The 13,427-nt window shown below is 43.3% G+C and overlaps 1 protein-coding gene across 1 annotated transcript in view; it reads left to right on the forward strand.

The window, feature by feature from the left end:
* Positions 1–763: 763 nt before the first annotated feature.
* PIWIL2 (piwi like RNA-mediated gene silencing 2) overlaps positions 764–13,427 on the forward strand; it is a 93,162-nt gene continuing 80,498 nt past the window's right edge. The window contains exons 1-3 of the mRNA XM_063669346.1: positions 764–1,345; positions 4,771–4,989; positions 5,106–5,181. The gene's annotated coding sequence lies outside the window, so the exon portion shown is untranslated. The remainder of the gene's footprint in view (positions 1,346–4,770; positions 4,990–5,105; positions 5,182–13,427) is intronic.

Genomic DNA, 13,427 nt, shown 5'->3' on the forward strand with positions numbered 1-13,427 from the left:
TTAGGAGATTAACAGCAGTAAGAAAAGAGAACAATTATAACAATATACTGTAATAAAAGTTATGTAAATGTGGTTCTCTCTCAACATCTTATTGTATTGTACTCATCCTTGTGATGCTGTGAGATGGTACAATGCCTTTGTGATGAGATGAAGTGAGGTGAGTGGCTTGGGCATTGGGGCACAGTGTTAGGCTACTACAAACTTTTGAAGATACATCAGTAGGAGGATCATCTGCTTCAGGTGATCCTGGACCACTGAGCCATGACAATGTAGATGGTTTATGTCAGGGGCTATGTGTGTGCCTCGCCTCCTTTCCTAGTACTTCCTCATCTTTCCAGCTCTAAACATGGAATGCCCAGGGCTCAGGCCTTTCAAGGTTTCTCTTGTCCATCTACCCTCCTTCCCTCAGCAATCTCAGCCAGAATCATGGCTTTAAACTTTCTGTTTTTTTTTGAGACAGAGTCTCACTCTGTTGCCCAGGCTGGAGTGCAGTGGTGCGATCTCAGCTCACTGCAAACTCCCCTCCTGGGTTCATGCCATTCTCCCGCCTCAGCCTCGTAGCTGGGACTACAGGCGCCCGCCACCACGCCCAGAAAATTTTTTTGTATTTTTAGTAGAGACGGGGTTTCATTACGTTGGCCAGGCTGGTCTTGAACTCCTGACCTTGTGATCCGCCTTGGCCTCCCAAAGTGCTGGGATTACAGGCATGAGCCACCGCGCCCAGCCAGCTTTAAACTTCCTATGCCTAGTGAGCTGTGATCACACCACTGCACTCCAGCCTGGGTGACAAAGCAAGATCCTGTCTCAAATAAAAGGAGAAAGAGAATGGGGAGGTGGACAGCTCACTGCAGCCTCGACCTCCCAGACTCAACAATCCTCCCACATCAGCCCCCTGAGTAGCTAGGATTATAGCTAATTAAAAAAAAATAAAAATTAGAGGCAAGGTCTCACTTTGCTCCCCAGGCTGGCCTTGAACTCCTGGGATCAAGAGATCCTCCCGCCTCAGCCTCCCAAAGTGCTGAGATTATAGGCATGAGCCACCAAACCATGCATCTCTTTCTCCCTTTAAGAGGTCCAGTTACCTCTTTGAAAATTAGAACAGAACTCAGCTCTTTCCCCTACTGTTAGTAGTTACTAAATAAAATCTGATTCACTGCTTTAACTGGTGTCTGGCTTTTTAATTTTTAATTTTTTTTTTTAGAGATGGAGTCTCACTCTTTCACCCCGTCTGCAATGCAGTGGTGTGGTTACTGCTCACTGCAACCTTGACCTCCCAAGTTCAAGTGATCCTCTCGCCTCAGCCTCCTGAGTAGCTGGGACTACAGGCATACACCACCATGTCCAGGTAATTTTTAAAATTTTCTAGTAGAGAGAGGGGCCTCACTATGTTGCCCAGGCTGATCTGAAACTCCAGGCCTCAAGTGATTCTCCTCCCTCAGCCTCCCAAAGCACGGGGATTACAGGCATGAGAAACTGTGCCTGGCCTGGCTTTGTTTATCTTTGACAATTCTAACAAACTTTAAAAAAAAAAAATCCTGAGACAATGAGGGACATTTGCATATTGGCTAGATATTTGATAATATTAAATGATTGTTGTTCATTCTTTTGAGCTGTGATAATGGTGTTGTGGTTATGTTTTTCAAAATAATCCAAAGAAATTTATCCAGACTATTAGCATCTCTCCCCACTTCCAGCACTACCACTCTCGGCCAAACATCCTTTTATCAGATAACAGATTTTTACATTTGCCTCTTTTTTTCTTTCTTTTTTTTTTTTAGGCAGGCACACATCACCATGCCTATCTAATTTCTGTATTTTTTGTAGAGACAGGGTTCAGCATGTTGCCCAGGCTGATCTCAAAATCCTGGGCTCAATCAGTCCTCCCACCTTGGCCTCCCAAAGTGCTGGGATTACAGGGATGAGCTACTATGCCCGGCCCCATTTGCCTCTTCAATGATACATCACCCCCTCCTACCCACCGCCAGTCTGCTCAGTCTGTTACAGAAGTTAGCATGGGACCCTCCTGGGGCCCCTGGGGCCTCATGTCCCACTCTCCTCCCAGGCCATCCCACTCCAGTCGCACAGGCCTTGCTACTTTTGTTGCGCAGCAGGCTGGTTCCAGGTGCAGAGCTTTCCCATTACTTTCCCCCCTGCCTAGAACTTGCTTTCCCCAGATAGCTGCATGTCTTGTTTCCTCCATTTCTTCAGGTCTCTGAGACTTTCCTGACCACCCTACATAAATTAGTAAACTCCCATCCCTGACACTCTTTTTTTTTTTTTTTAATTTTTAAGTTATTTTTGTGAGACAGTCTCACTGTATCACCCAGGCTGGAGTGCAGTGGCACTATCTCGGCTCACTGCAACCTCCACCTCCTGGGTTCAAGCAATTCTCATGTCTCAGCCACCTGGGTAGCTGGGACTACAGGCACGCGCCACCACACCTGGCTAATTTTTGTTATTTTTTTTTTTCAGTAGCATTTTTTTTTTTTCCATCATGTTGGCCAGGCTGGTCTTGAACTCCTGGCCTCACGTGATCCACCCACCTCAGCCTCCCAAAGTGCTGAGATTACAGGAGTGAGCCACGCCTGGCCTCTGAGAGTCTTTACACCCCTTTTCTTGTTTTATTTTCTTTTTCTTTGTTTTCTTTTTCTCCATAGCACTGACATACCATGTATTTCCTTTTTCCATCTGCTATTCCCCCTAGAACACAAGCTATAGAGTAGAGATGGTTTTGTTCATTCCTGTATCCCCAGGACTTCTAATTTCTTGCCCATAATAGGCACCAAATAAGTGCTGGTTGAAAGAATAGAGGCATGACTATTATTGTGTGAATGCTGCAAGTATGCACTAAAGAATCCATAACCAGATTTCTGAGCATATAGAGAAAGAAAACTGATAATGGCTGGAAAGTCTCCTAGCTTCCTCCCAGCGGAAGAATGTCCCTCACTTTTCCAGGACACTGACTTGTAGGGTAGGGCTTTGAGTCTATTCAACATACAGTCCTTGTGGCTCCCCAAGCTACGTGTACAATGGGCACTGGTGTTTTACATCAATGTCCTGTGAATGCTCATAAAGGCTGAAGGGCATTCTACCCACCAGCGAGTACTGCACGTAGAGCAGTACTAGGGTCTTTGGGACCCCACAGCGCTAATGACCCCTTTGACCTAAAAGTCCTGCTGATTGATGATTTTGCTGATTGGGGCATGTGCCAAAGGGAGGCAAGCATCACCTGGAGGTGCCTCTTGGGAGGTTTTGGATTTGTTGTCTTCCTGACGTAAGAGATACACCCCTTTTGAAAAGCAGCTCTTAATGTGCTACTGGGTTCTCGTCAAAACCAAGCACTCACGCCTGTAATCCCAGCCCTTTGGGAGGCCGAGGCAGGAGGATCACTTGAGGCCAGGATTTTGAGACCAGCCTGGACAACATAGCAAGACCCTCATCTCTACAAAAAAAAAAAATTAAAAATTATCCAGGAGTGGTGGCACTCACCTGTAGTCCCAGCTACTCGGGAGGCTGAGGCGAGAGGATTGCTTGAGCCCAGAAGTTCGAGGCTGCAGTGAGCCAGGATCACACCCCTGCACTCCAGCCTGGATGACAGAGCAAGACGCTGTCTCTTAAAAAAAACCCTGAGCACCTGACGAAGTGTGCACAGCACATCCTCATAAAGGCCTTGTGACTGATAGTCCCATTTGGGGGTGGCATGATTCCAACTCAAAGCTAACAATGTGGGAAAGGCCTGACAAGCCTCTCTTGTCCGATGGAAATGGTGCATTCAGTATGCAGCTGGCCTGGCCCTAGTGGCATTTTGGCTTTACATGAAGAAAAAAAAAAAACACAAAACGGCAGCTATTCTTTTAGGGGAAATTTTATCCTCCACCCCACAGCCTAAGCAAAGCCACTAGCTCAACGAGGCTCACAATCCACAGAGGTTCCCCTAAATGCCTGTGCCTGGTTCACTGATGGCTTGGCTAAGCTGAAGCCAGTGCTGTCCACTGGGCTGCTATGTGGAATGGAAAACAGATATGGTCACTCCACTTGGTAGGCAGAACTCAAAGCTGTTCTCATAGCCCAGGTCAGTACTCCTTGATGAACCTCTTTCTGTTATATTTTTACTGACTCAGGCTGCTGACAATGACCTAGCTCCTTAGTTGGGCCACTTGGAAAACTACAGACTGGCAGATTAAATATTTCTCTAGCCTGGCATGGTGGTGCATACCTGCAATCCCAGCTACTTGGGAGGCTGAGGTGGGAGAATCGCTTGAGCGCAGGAGTTAGAGGCTGCAGTGAGCTATGACTGCACCTGCAAATAGTCACTGCACTCTAGCCTGGGCAATATAGTGAAACACAACTCTAAAAGTAATAACACTTTTTTAAAAAAGATTTTTGTCAGCTGGGTACAGTGGCTCACGCCTGTCATCCCAGCACTTTGGGAGGCCAAGTCAGGCGGATCACCTGAGGTCAGGAGTTCGAGACCAGCCTGGCCAACATGGTGAAATTCCATCTCTACTAAAAATACAAAAATTAGCAGGGCGTGGTGGCAGGTGCCTGTAATCCTAGCCACTTCAGAGGCTGAGGCAGGAGAATCGCTTGAACCTGGGAGGCAGAGGTTGCAGTGAGCCAAGATCACACCATTGCACTCCAGCCTGGACCATAAAGCAAGACTCTCTCAAAAAAAAAAGATTTTTGTTTTTGTCTTGTTTTGTTTTGTCTTTGGCCACGAACTGTGGAAACAAATTGCAGCTGCTGATTGAACTGTCTTGGTCGATCTAGGTGCCCATGGTAAGGGTGTCTCTGATGAGACCAACTGGAATCAAGGTGCAGATTGAGTCTGCACTGCCCAGACTAACACCTTTGCTTTCTGGATCGATCGTTGTGCCAGACATGGCAGCACACCGACCACAGACTGGGCACCCAGTAGAGAACTCTGCTTCAGATGCACAAGCTATCACTGCATGCCAGACTTGTGACTCCTAATAAAAGGAATAACAGGTGAGCTGTTTGTCTCCAGGGAGGAGACCGCATTGCACACGGTGTGGCAGTTGAGTCCATCCAACCTTTGAACCCTTTTTGGGGCTCCTGGCTTACTGCTGTTGACACTTTTTCAGGTTACAGTGCTGTTATCCTGGTCCAATCAACTGATTCTGGCACATGAAACTAGAACTCCTTGAATCTTGTCATTAAGTGAGTCTCTTTTTCTCTAATACTACTTTTTCTGCTGTAAGGTTTTCTTTGTCTGATATTGACATGGCGACTCCAGCTTGCTTGCTTTTTTAGGGGGTTAGTGCTTGCTTGATTTTATTTATTTATTCTTATTTTTTGTAAAGATGGGATCCCACTCTGTCACCCAGGGTGGAGTGCAATGGCAGGATCCTAGTTCACTGTAACTTCAAATTCTTCTGCTCAAGCAATCCTCTCGCCTCAGCCTTCCAAGTAGCTAGGGCTACAGGCATGCACCACCACATCCAGCTAATTTTTTTTTTTTTTTTTTTTTTTTGTAGAAATGGAGTCTCACCAGGTTATCCAGGCTGGTCTTGGAACACCTGGCCTTAAGTCATCTCCTACCTCCCAAAGCACTGGGCCTATGTTTTCACCATCTGAATTTCAACCTTTCTCTATCATTGTATTTTATGTCTACTTATGTCTATCTCTATCTACTAAACACTATATAGCTGGATTTTGTTTTTAAAATCCAATCTAATAATCTCTGCTTTTTTTTTTTTGAGACAGAAGCTTGCTCTGTTGCTCACGCTGAAGTCAGTCGCATGATTTCAGCTCACTGTGACCTCCGTCTCCTGGATTCAAGCGATTCTCCTGCCTCAGCCTGCTGAGTAGCTGGGACTACAGGCACATGCCACCATGCCCGACTAATTTTTTTTTTTTTTTTTTTTTAGTAGAGACAAGGTTTCACCATGTTGGCCAGGCTGGTCTCAAACGCCTGAGCTCAAGTGATCCACCCAGCTCAGCCTCCCAAAGTGCTGGAATTACAGAGTGAGCCACCACGCCTGACCAATCTCTGCCTTTTGCCTGGAAAGTTCTACATATTTATATTGTAATTACTAACACAGTAGAATTTATTTCTGTCACTTATTTTATGTTTCCTTTTTGTCCAGATTTTTCTGTGATAAATTTTTATTCTTCCTTTTTGTTTAGATTAATTTTATCTCATTTGTTTTTCCTCCACTGATTGGAGATATATAGATTTTATTTCTTAAAAAAAATTGAGACAGGGTCTTGATCTGTTGCCCAGGCAGTAGCATGATCACAGCTCACTGCAGCCTCAAACTCCCAGGCTCAAGGGATCTTCCCACTTCAGCCTCCCTAAAGTTGGGGCTACAGGTGTGTGCCACCATGCCCAGCTAATTTTTTTTTCATTATTTTTTGCAGAGATAGGGTTTCACCATGTTGTGTAGGCTTACTTTATTTCTTTAAAAAAATTTAATGTGCATACTTAGTGAGTGTAAAGTTAATTCTTATTACCCTCCTCCAGAACCTTATAATGCTTTTTATTATAATTATCTCTCTCCTGACTTATATGCCTATTTTTCTTAACTTCTTGGCTCTATCATTTTTTTTTTTTTGGCTTTTTAAAAACTTCATTGTATCGGACATCTCTACGACCCTTTGCATATCTTCTCAGTCTCACCTGTCTCTTTATTTAGCCAGCACTGTGTTGACCAGTTCTCTCTGGGTACCCACTAGGTCTACACAGATTCAACCTGATAGTACTTAACCTCAGGCTTGCTCTGTGCATCTTCTCCCTTCTTCCCTGAGACTTTCTGTGTTAATGACAAGGCATGGAACAGGATGGGAACACCATGGTGCAACTACAAAGTACCGGGATTTAACACTCCTTCAGGCGTGTCTTTGACCAAAGGAAAGGAGAGAGTCAATGGTACAAGCATCCTCCTCGCTCCTGTAGGATAGGTGGTCTTGACATGGACTTTATATGGCTTTTCAAATGGTCCTGACGGATAGAGCAACCAGATCATTGTAGCAGTGGCCAACTTCCTAATGCATCTTTGAGTAAGCTCTCCCTCCCTCCCTGCATCATTCCCCTGTCCCTCACTCCTAGTCCCTGGGGTCACACTCTGCAGTAAAATACTTGCACTAAATCTTTGTCTCAGGCCCTGCCTTCTGAGGATCTAGGCTAAGTCATCCATCTATTGGACACTATTATTACCTTTTTATTCAGTCACTTACTACACTCATGATTCCTTTTTTCTTCCCAGACTTTCCTTCTGGGGGCATTTTTTCTTTTTTTTTCCTTTTTCTTTTTCTGTTTTTTTTGTTTTGTTTTGTTTTTGTTTTTTAACAGAGTCTTGTTCTATTGCCCAGGCTGGAACACAAAGGCATGATCTTGACTCACTGCAAACTCCCCTTCCCGAGTTCAAGCGATTCTCATGCCTCAGCTTCCCAAGTAGCTGGGATTACAAGCATGCTCCACCATGCCTGGCTAATTTTTGTATTTTTAGTAGAGACGGGGGTTCACCATGTTGCCCAGGCTGGTCTCGAACTCCTGGCATCAACTGATCTGCCTTCCTAGGCCTCCCAAAGTGCTGGGATTACAGGGTGAGCCACCTCACCTGGCCCATTTTTTCTTTATCTTCATGTTTACAAATTTCTTTAGAGAGGGTTTGTTGAAGGTAGAACTGTCAGTTTATGTTTCTCTGAAAATGCTTTATTTTACCCTTGTTTTGGAAAGAAAATTTCACTGGCTATATGATTTCTAGGTTGACAGGTTTTTTTTCCTTTAACCTCTCAGGCCTATGGATATATTATACCACTGTCTTCCAGGATTTTTCTATTAATATTACTGAGTCCACTTTTCACTCATTTATAGATAATGTGTTTTTTTCTTTATGACTGCTTTTTTAGATCTTCTCTTTGCCTTTGGTATTCTGCATTACAATGATAATGTGCTGAGTGTAGATTTCTTTTTACTTCTCTGTTTCAGAGTCACTGATCTTCTTGAAGCTAAAGATTTGTATCTTTCATCAAATCTAAAAAGTTCATACCCATTAAATCGTTGAATATTGCCTTTCCTCTTTTTTCTGTGTTATCTCCATCTCAAACTTTATTGGGCCTTTTAACTCTGTTCTCTGTGTCTCTTAGCCTCTCATGTTTCCATCTCTTTGTCTCTGTGCTACATTCTAGGTAAATATTTCAGCTGATCTTCTAATTCATGATGTCTCTCTTTAGCTGTGTATATTCTCTTGTGTAATTTTCCTTTAAGTGTTTAATTTCTATTACTTTATTCATTTTTAGAAGTTCTATTTTGGTTCTTTTCCAAACTTGTCTCATCAATTTTGGTTACCTTTTCTTTTCTTTTTTTTTTTTTTTTTTGAGACAGGATCTCATTCTGTTGCCCAGGCTAGAGTGCAGTGGTGCAATCAGAGCTCACTGCAGCCTCGACCTCCCAGGCTCAAGTGATCCTCCTACCTCAGCCTCCCAAGTAACTGGAACTATAGGCATGCACCACCATTCCTGGCCAATTTTTTTTTATTACCATTTTTTGAACAGACAAGGTTTTGCCATGTTGCCCAGGTTGGTCTCGAACTCCTGAGCTAAAGCGATCTGCCCGCCTCAGCCTCCCAAAGTGCTGGGGTTACAGGTGTGAACCACTGCACCTGGCCTGCCTTTGCTCTTTACTCATTGTTGCAATTGCCACCTTTATTTCTTGAAACATATTGTTTCATATTTATGAAATGTGCTATTTATTTATATTCCGTGTTCAATGACACTATTTTTTGAAATATTTCTGGATCTGGTTCTGTTCACTGTAGTTTCTGTATGTTATTTTGTGGTGTTTCTTTTTGTTCGCTGGTTTGGTTTTTTTGAGACAGAGTCTCATTCTGTCACCCAGGCTGGAGTGTAGTGGCATGATCTCAGCTCACTACAACCTCCGCCTCCCAGGTTCAAGCAATTCTCCTGCCTCAGCCTCCCGAGTAGCTGGGATTACAGGCGTGTGCCAACATGCCTGGCTAATTTTTGTATTTTTAGTAGAGATGGGGTTTCACCATGTTGGCCAGGCTGGTCTCGAACTCCTGACCTCAAGAGATCTACCCACTGTGGCCTCCCAAAGTGCTCTGCTTGTTTTTTAATGTGCGTTTTAAAAAAAAATGCCTCTATTAAGATATATTTTAGGCTGGGCGTGGTGGCTCAAGCTTTAATCCTAGCACTTTGGGAGGCTGAGGCAGGTGGATCATGAGGTTAGGAGTTTGAGACCAGCCTGGCCAACACAGTGAAACCCCGTCTCTACTAAAAATATAAAAATTAACTGGGTGTCATGGCGGGAGCCTATAATCCCAGGTACTCAGGAGGCTGAGGCAGGAAAATTGCTTGAACCTGGGAGGCAGAGGTTGCAGTGAGCCAAGATCGCACCATTGTACTCCAGCCTGGGCGACAGAACTAGACTCCGTCTCAAAAAAAAAAAAAAAAAGATATATTTTATGTATCATATAATTTATCCTATTCAATAATTTTTGGTAAATTTAATGAGTGGTGCAAACATTGCCATAAATCAGTTTTTGAACATTTTTGTCACCCTAATAAAAGCCCTCATGCACATTTACAGTTCATCCTAATTCCCACCCCCAGCCCCAGACAACCATTAGTTTACATTCTGTCTCTATAGATTTATCTTTTCTAGACATTTCACGTAAATGGAATCATACAATATGTAGTTGCTTATGTGTGGTTTCTTTCATTTAACATATTTTTTGGGGTTCATCCATGCCATAGCAGTTTGTTCCTTCTTAATGATGAATCCATCCATTGTGTGAATATATACCACATCTTTATCCCTTTTTTTTTTTTTTGAGACAGAGTTTTGCTCTTGTTGCCCAGGCTGGAGTGCAGTGGCGTGATCTTGGCTCACTGCAACCTCTGCCCCCCAGGTTCAAGCGACTCTCCTACCTCAGCGTCCTGAGTAGCTGGGATTACAGGCACCCGCCACCACACCCAGCTAATTTTTTGTATTTTTAGTAGAGATGGGGTTTCATCATGTTGGCCAGGCTGGTTTCGAACTCCTGACCTCAGGTGATCCACCCGCCTTGGCCTCCCAAAGTGCAGGGATTACAGGCATGAGCCACCGCACCTGGCCAGGATTACAGGCATGAGCCACCGCGCCCGGCCTCCTTTTTTTTTTTTTTAACGCATCCCCATTGTTAAGCATACAAATTTCTGTTTATTCATTTACCAGTTGATGGACATTTAGGTGAAGTTTTTGTCAATTATCAATAATGCTGCTATGAACATTTGCATGCAAGTTTTGTGTGGACATGTTTTCATTTTTCTTAGGTAGCTACCAAGAAGTGAAATTTTGGTTCCTACAGTAATTTTTTTGCTTAACTTTTGGAGAAACTGCCAAATGTTTCCCAAAGAGGCTGCATCATTTTACATTCCCACTGGCAATGTATGAGGTTTCCTGTTCCACCACATCCTTGCTGACATCTGTTATTCTATTAGTCAGACAGGCCTGCCATAACAAATTACCACAGACTGGGTGGCCTCAGCAACACACATTTGTTTTCTCACAGCTCTGGAGGCTACGATTCTATGATCAAGGTGCTGGCAAATTTGATTTCTGGTGCGCACCGTCTCCCTAGCTTATAGATGACACATCTTGCTGTGTCGTCACATGGCCTTGTCTCTGTGCTTCCATGAAGAGAGAGGGATAGAGATAGAGAGAGATCTCATGTCTCTTTCTCTTCTGATAAGGACACAGATCCTATCAGATCAGAGCTCCTCCTTACCTCATTTATGTTAATTATCTCCCTACATACTCTATCTCCAAATACAGGGGATTAGGGCTTCAACATAGGTTTTGCAAGGAGGACACAATTCACTCCCTAACATTCCTCCCTGTGTCCCCCCCCAAATTCATGTTCTTCTCACATGCAACACATTCGCCCCATCCTAACAGCCCCCAAAGTCTTATACCATTTCAGTATCAGTTGCAAGTCTAAGGTGTCATCTAAATACAATAGGCCCTCCCTATTCGCGGGTTCTGCATCCATGGATTAAACCAACCACAGATCAAAAATATTTGGAAAAAACAAAAAGGATGGTTGCATCAGTACTGAACAGGTGCAGACTTTTTTCTTGTAATTATTCCCTAAACAATACAGTGTAACAACTATTTATGTAGCATTTACACTGTATTTGGTATTATAATTCATCTAGAGATGATTTAAAGTATACAGAGAAATGTGCATAGGTTATATGCAAATATAAAATACACCATTTTATATAAGAGACTTCCGCATCTGTGAATTTTGGTATCCGTGGAGGGAGGTCCTAAAAACCAATACTCCGCAGATACTGAAGGACAAATTCCATTAAATTTTATGGCTCCAGTCAGGGTTGGTGGCTCACACCCATAAGCCACTGAGTTCAAGACCAGCCTGGGCAATATGGTGGAACCCTGTCTCTACTAAAGGACTTATTAGTTCCAACAAGAGCTGGTTGTTAAAAAGAACCTAGCGCCTCCTTCCCCTCTCTTTCTTGCTTCCTCTCTCTCCATGTAATCTCTGCACAGGCCGGGTCTCTTTGCCTTCTGCCATGAGTGGAAGCACCCTGAGGTCCTCACCAGGTGTCCAGTCTTGAACCTTCCAGCCAGCATAACCATGAGCTCAATAAATCTCTTTTCTTTACAGATTACCCAGCCTCAGGTATTCCTTTATAGCAACACTAAAGGGACTAATGGACTGACACAGGTCCACTCACATATTTTGCCCCCTGTCTTTTTTTTTTTGGGACAGAGTTTTGCACTTGTTGCCCAGGCTGGAGTGCAGTGGCGTGATCTCGGCTTGCTGCAACCTCCGCCCCCTGGGTTCAAGCGATTCTCCTGCCTCAGCCTCCCAAGTAGCTGGGATTACAGGCATGCCTGGCTAATTTTTGTGTTTTTAGTAGAGACAGGGTTACACCACGTTGGCCAGGCTGGTCTCAAACTCCTGACCTTAGGCCATCTGCCCACCTTGGCCTCCTAAAGTGCTGGGATTACAGGTGTGAGCCACCATGCCTTTTGCCCATTTTTTTTATTAGATTGTGTGTCCTGTTATTCAGCCTGATGTGTTTTGTGAGCTCATATTTATTGATAGTTTTTACATGGGAGTTTTGGGAGCCCGGTGTATTTCTCCTGAAAGGATTTCTAGTTATCTCTGCCAGGAACCCAGACATACTACATAGGTCTACTTTAAATGAAATCCTTCCTATAGGTTTTAGGCCCCACCAGTAATGCAATTTTCTGCCCTTAATCTTGCTGTGACTCTGGTGATCTTATTTTCTGAACAGCAGCAACAACAACAACAACAAACCAGAATACATGGTTGGAATAGAAATATTTATGGGCACCAAGTGCCCAGGGTATTTGGAGTCATGACTGCCTAGGAAAATTCAGATTATGTATAGTTATGGGGCCATTTTCACTCTGAATTTTAGAGACTGGCAGGGCCAGGTGGACAGAATTTGGTGTTATGACTTTTTTGAGTTAAAAAATCTGTGATTTATCTCAAAATACTATCTCTTAGTGTGATATACATGCTCTTTTTGCCCCTTTCGTTTTTAATTAACAAATAGCAATTACATATGGTTATGTGGTACGGTATGATATTCTGATATTTACTTACATTGTGGAATGATTAAACCAAATTAACATATCCATCACCTCACATACTCGTCTTTTTGTGATGAGATTATGTGTGTCCTTTTTAATCAATATCCTAGGGATGGCTAATTAACAAAGTACTCTGTTAGGGAATATAATCTCCAACAGAGGTTGATTAGCTTTTGAAAGGTCCTAAATAGATGTCCAGGTTTCAGAAAGCTTCAACCATTTTTATGTCCAATCAACAGCAAGACTATATGGATTTTCCTTTGGTTAAATAAGTAGTGTTAATGATGTCTGGATTAGCCAGAAATATTGTACAAGGCCATCTGCACTTCCACGGATGGACAGGATATAGAAATCTAGGAAACCCAATGTGCATACCCTTTGTAATGGTGCTCTTGGTTTAGGTTCCCAAATAGAAGACATGCTCAGGAAATTATCTGAGGATTATTATTCCCTTACTTCAACTAGAAGATCTGCTGAATCCTGCCCCCAAAATATTGTTTTATGTGTATAGAATAAGTGTGTCATGCAAAGTTTGGTCGGAGTTCCTAAAAGAACAGGGAGTTGGATCTTCATGAAGGTTACAAAACAGTTTATATAACTGTTTTTGACTGCACTTGCTACCATTGAGTATTTGCACAGGCAGGAGAATTGCTTACAACATAACATTGCAACAGCTGCAAGTTAAGAAGGTTGTGTGGTAAAGGAAGTTAAAATGTTAGATCATGGTAAACAAATACTATCTAGGAACAGTGAAGGGGCATCGTGCCAGCTGGATTCCTGAGTTGAAAATCATCCTGCTCCAATAATTTTC

This window comes from Pongo pygmaeus, chromosome 7 (genome assembly GCF_028885625.2).
Source record: "Pongo pygmaeus isolate AG05252 chromosome 7, NHGRI_mPonPyg2-v2.0_pri, whole genome shotgun sequence".
Lineage (NCBI taxonomy): Eukaryota > Metazoa > Chordata > Mammalia > Primates > Hominidae > Pongo > Pongo pygmaeus.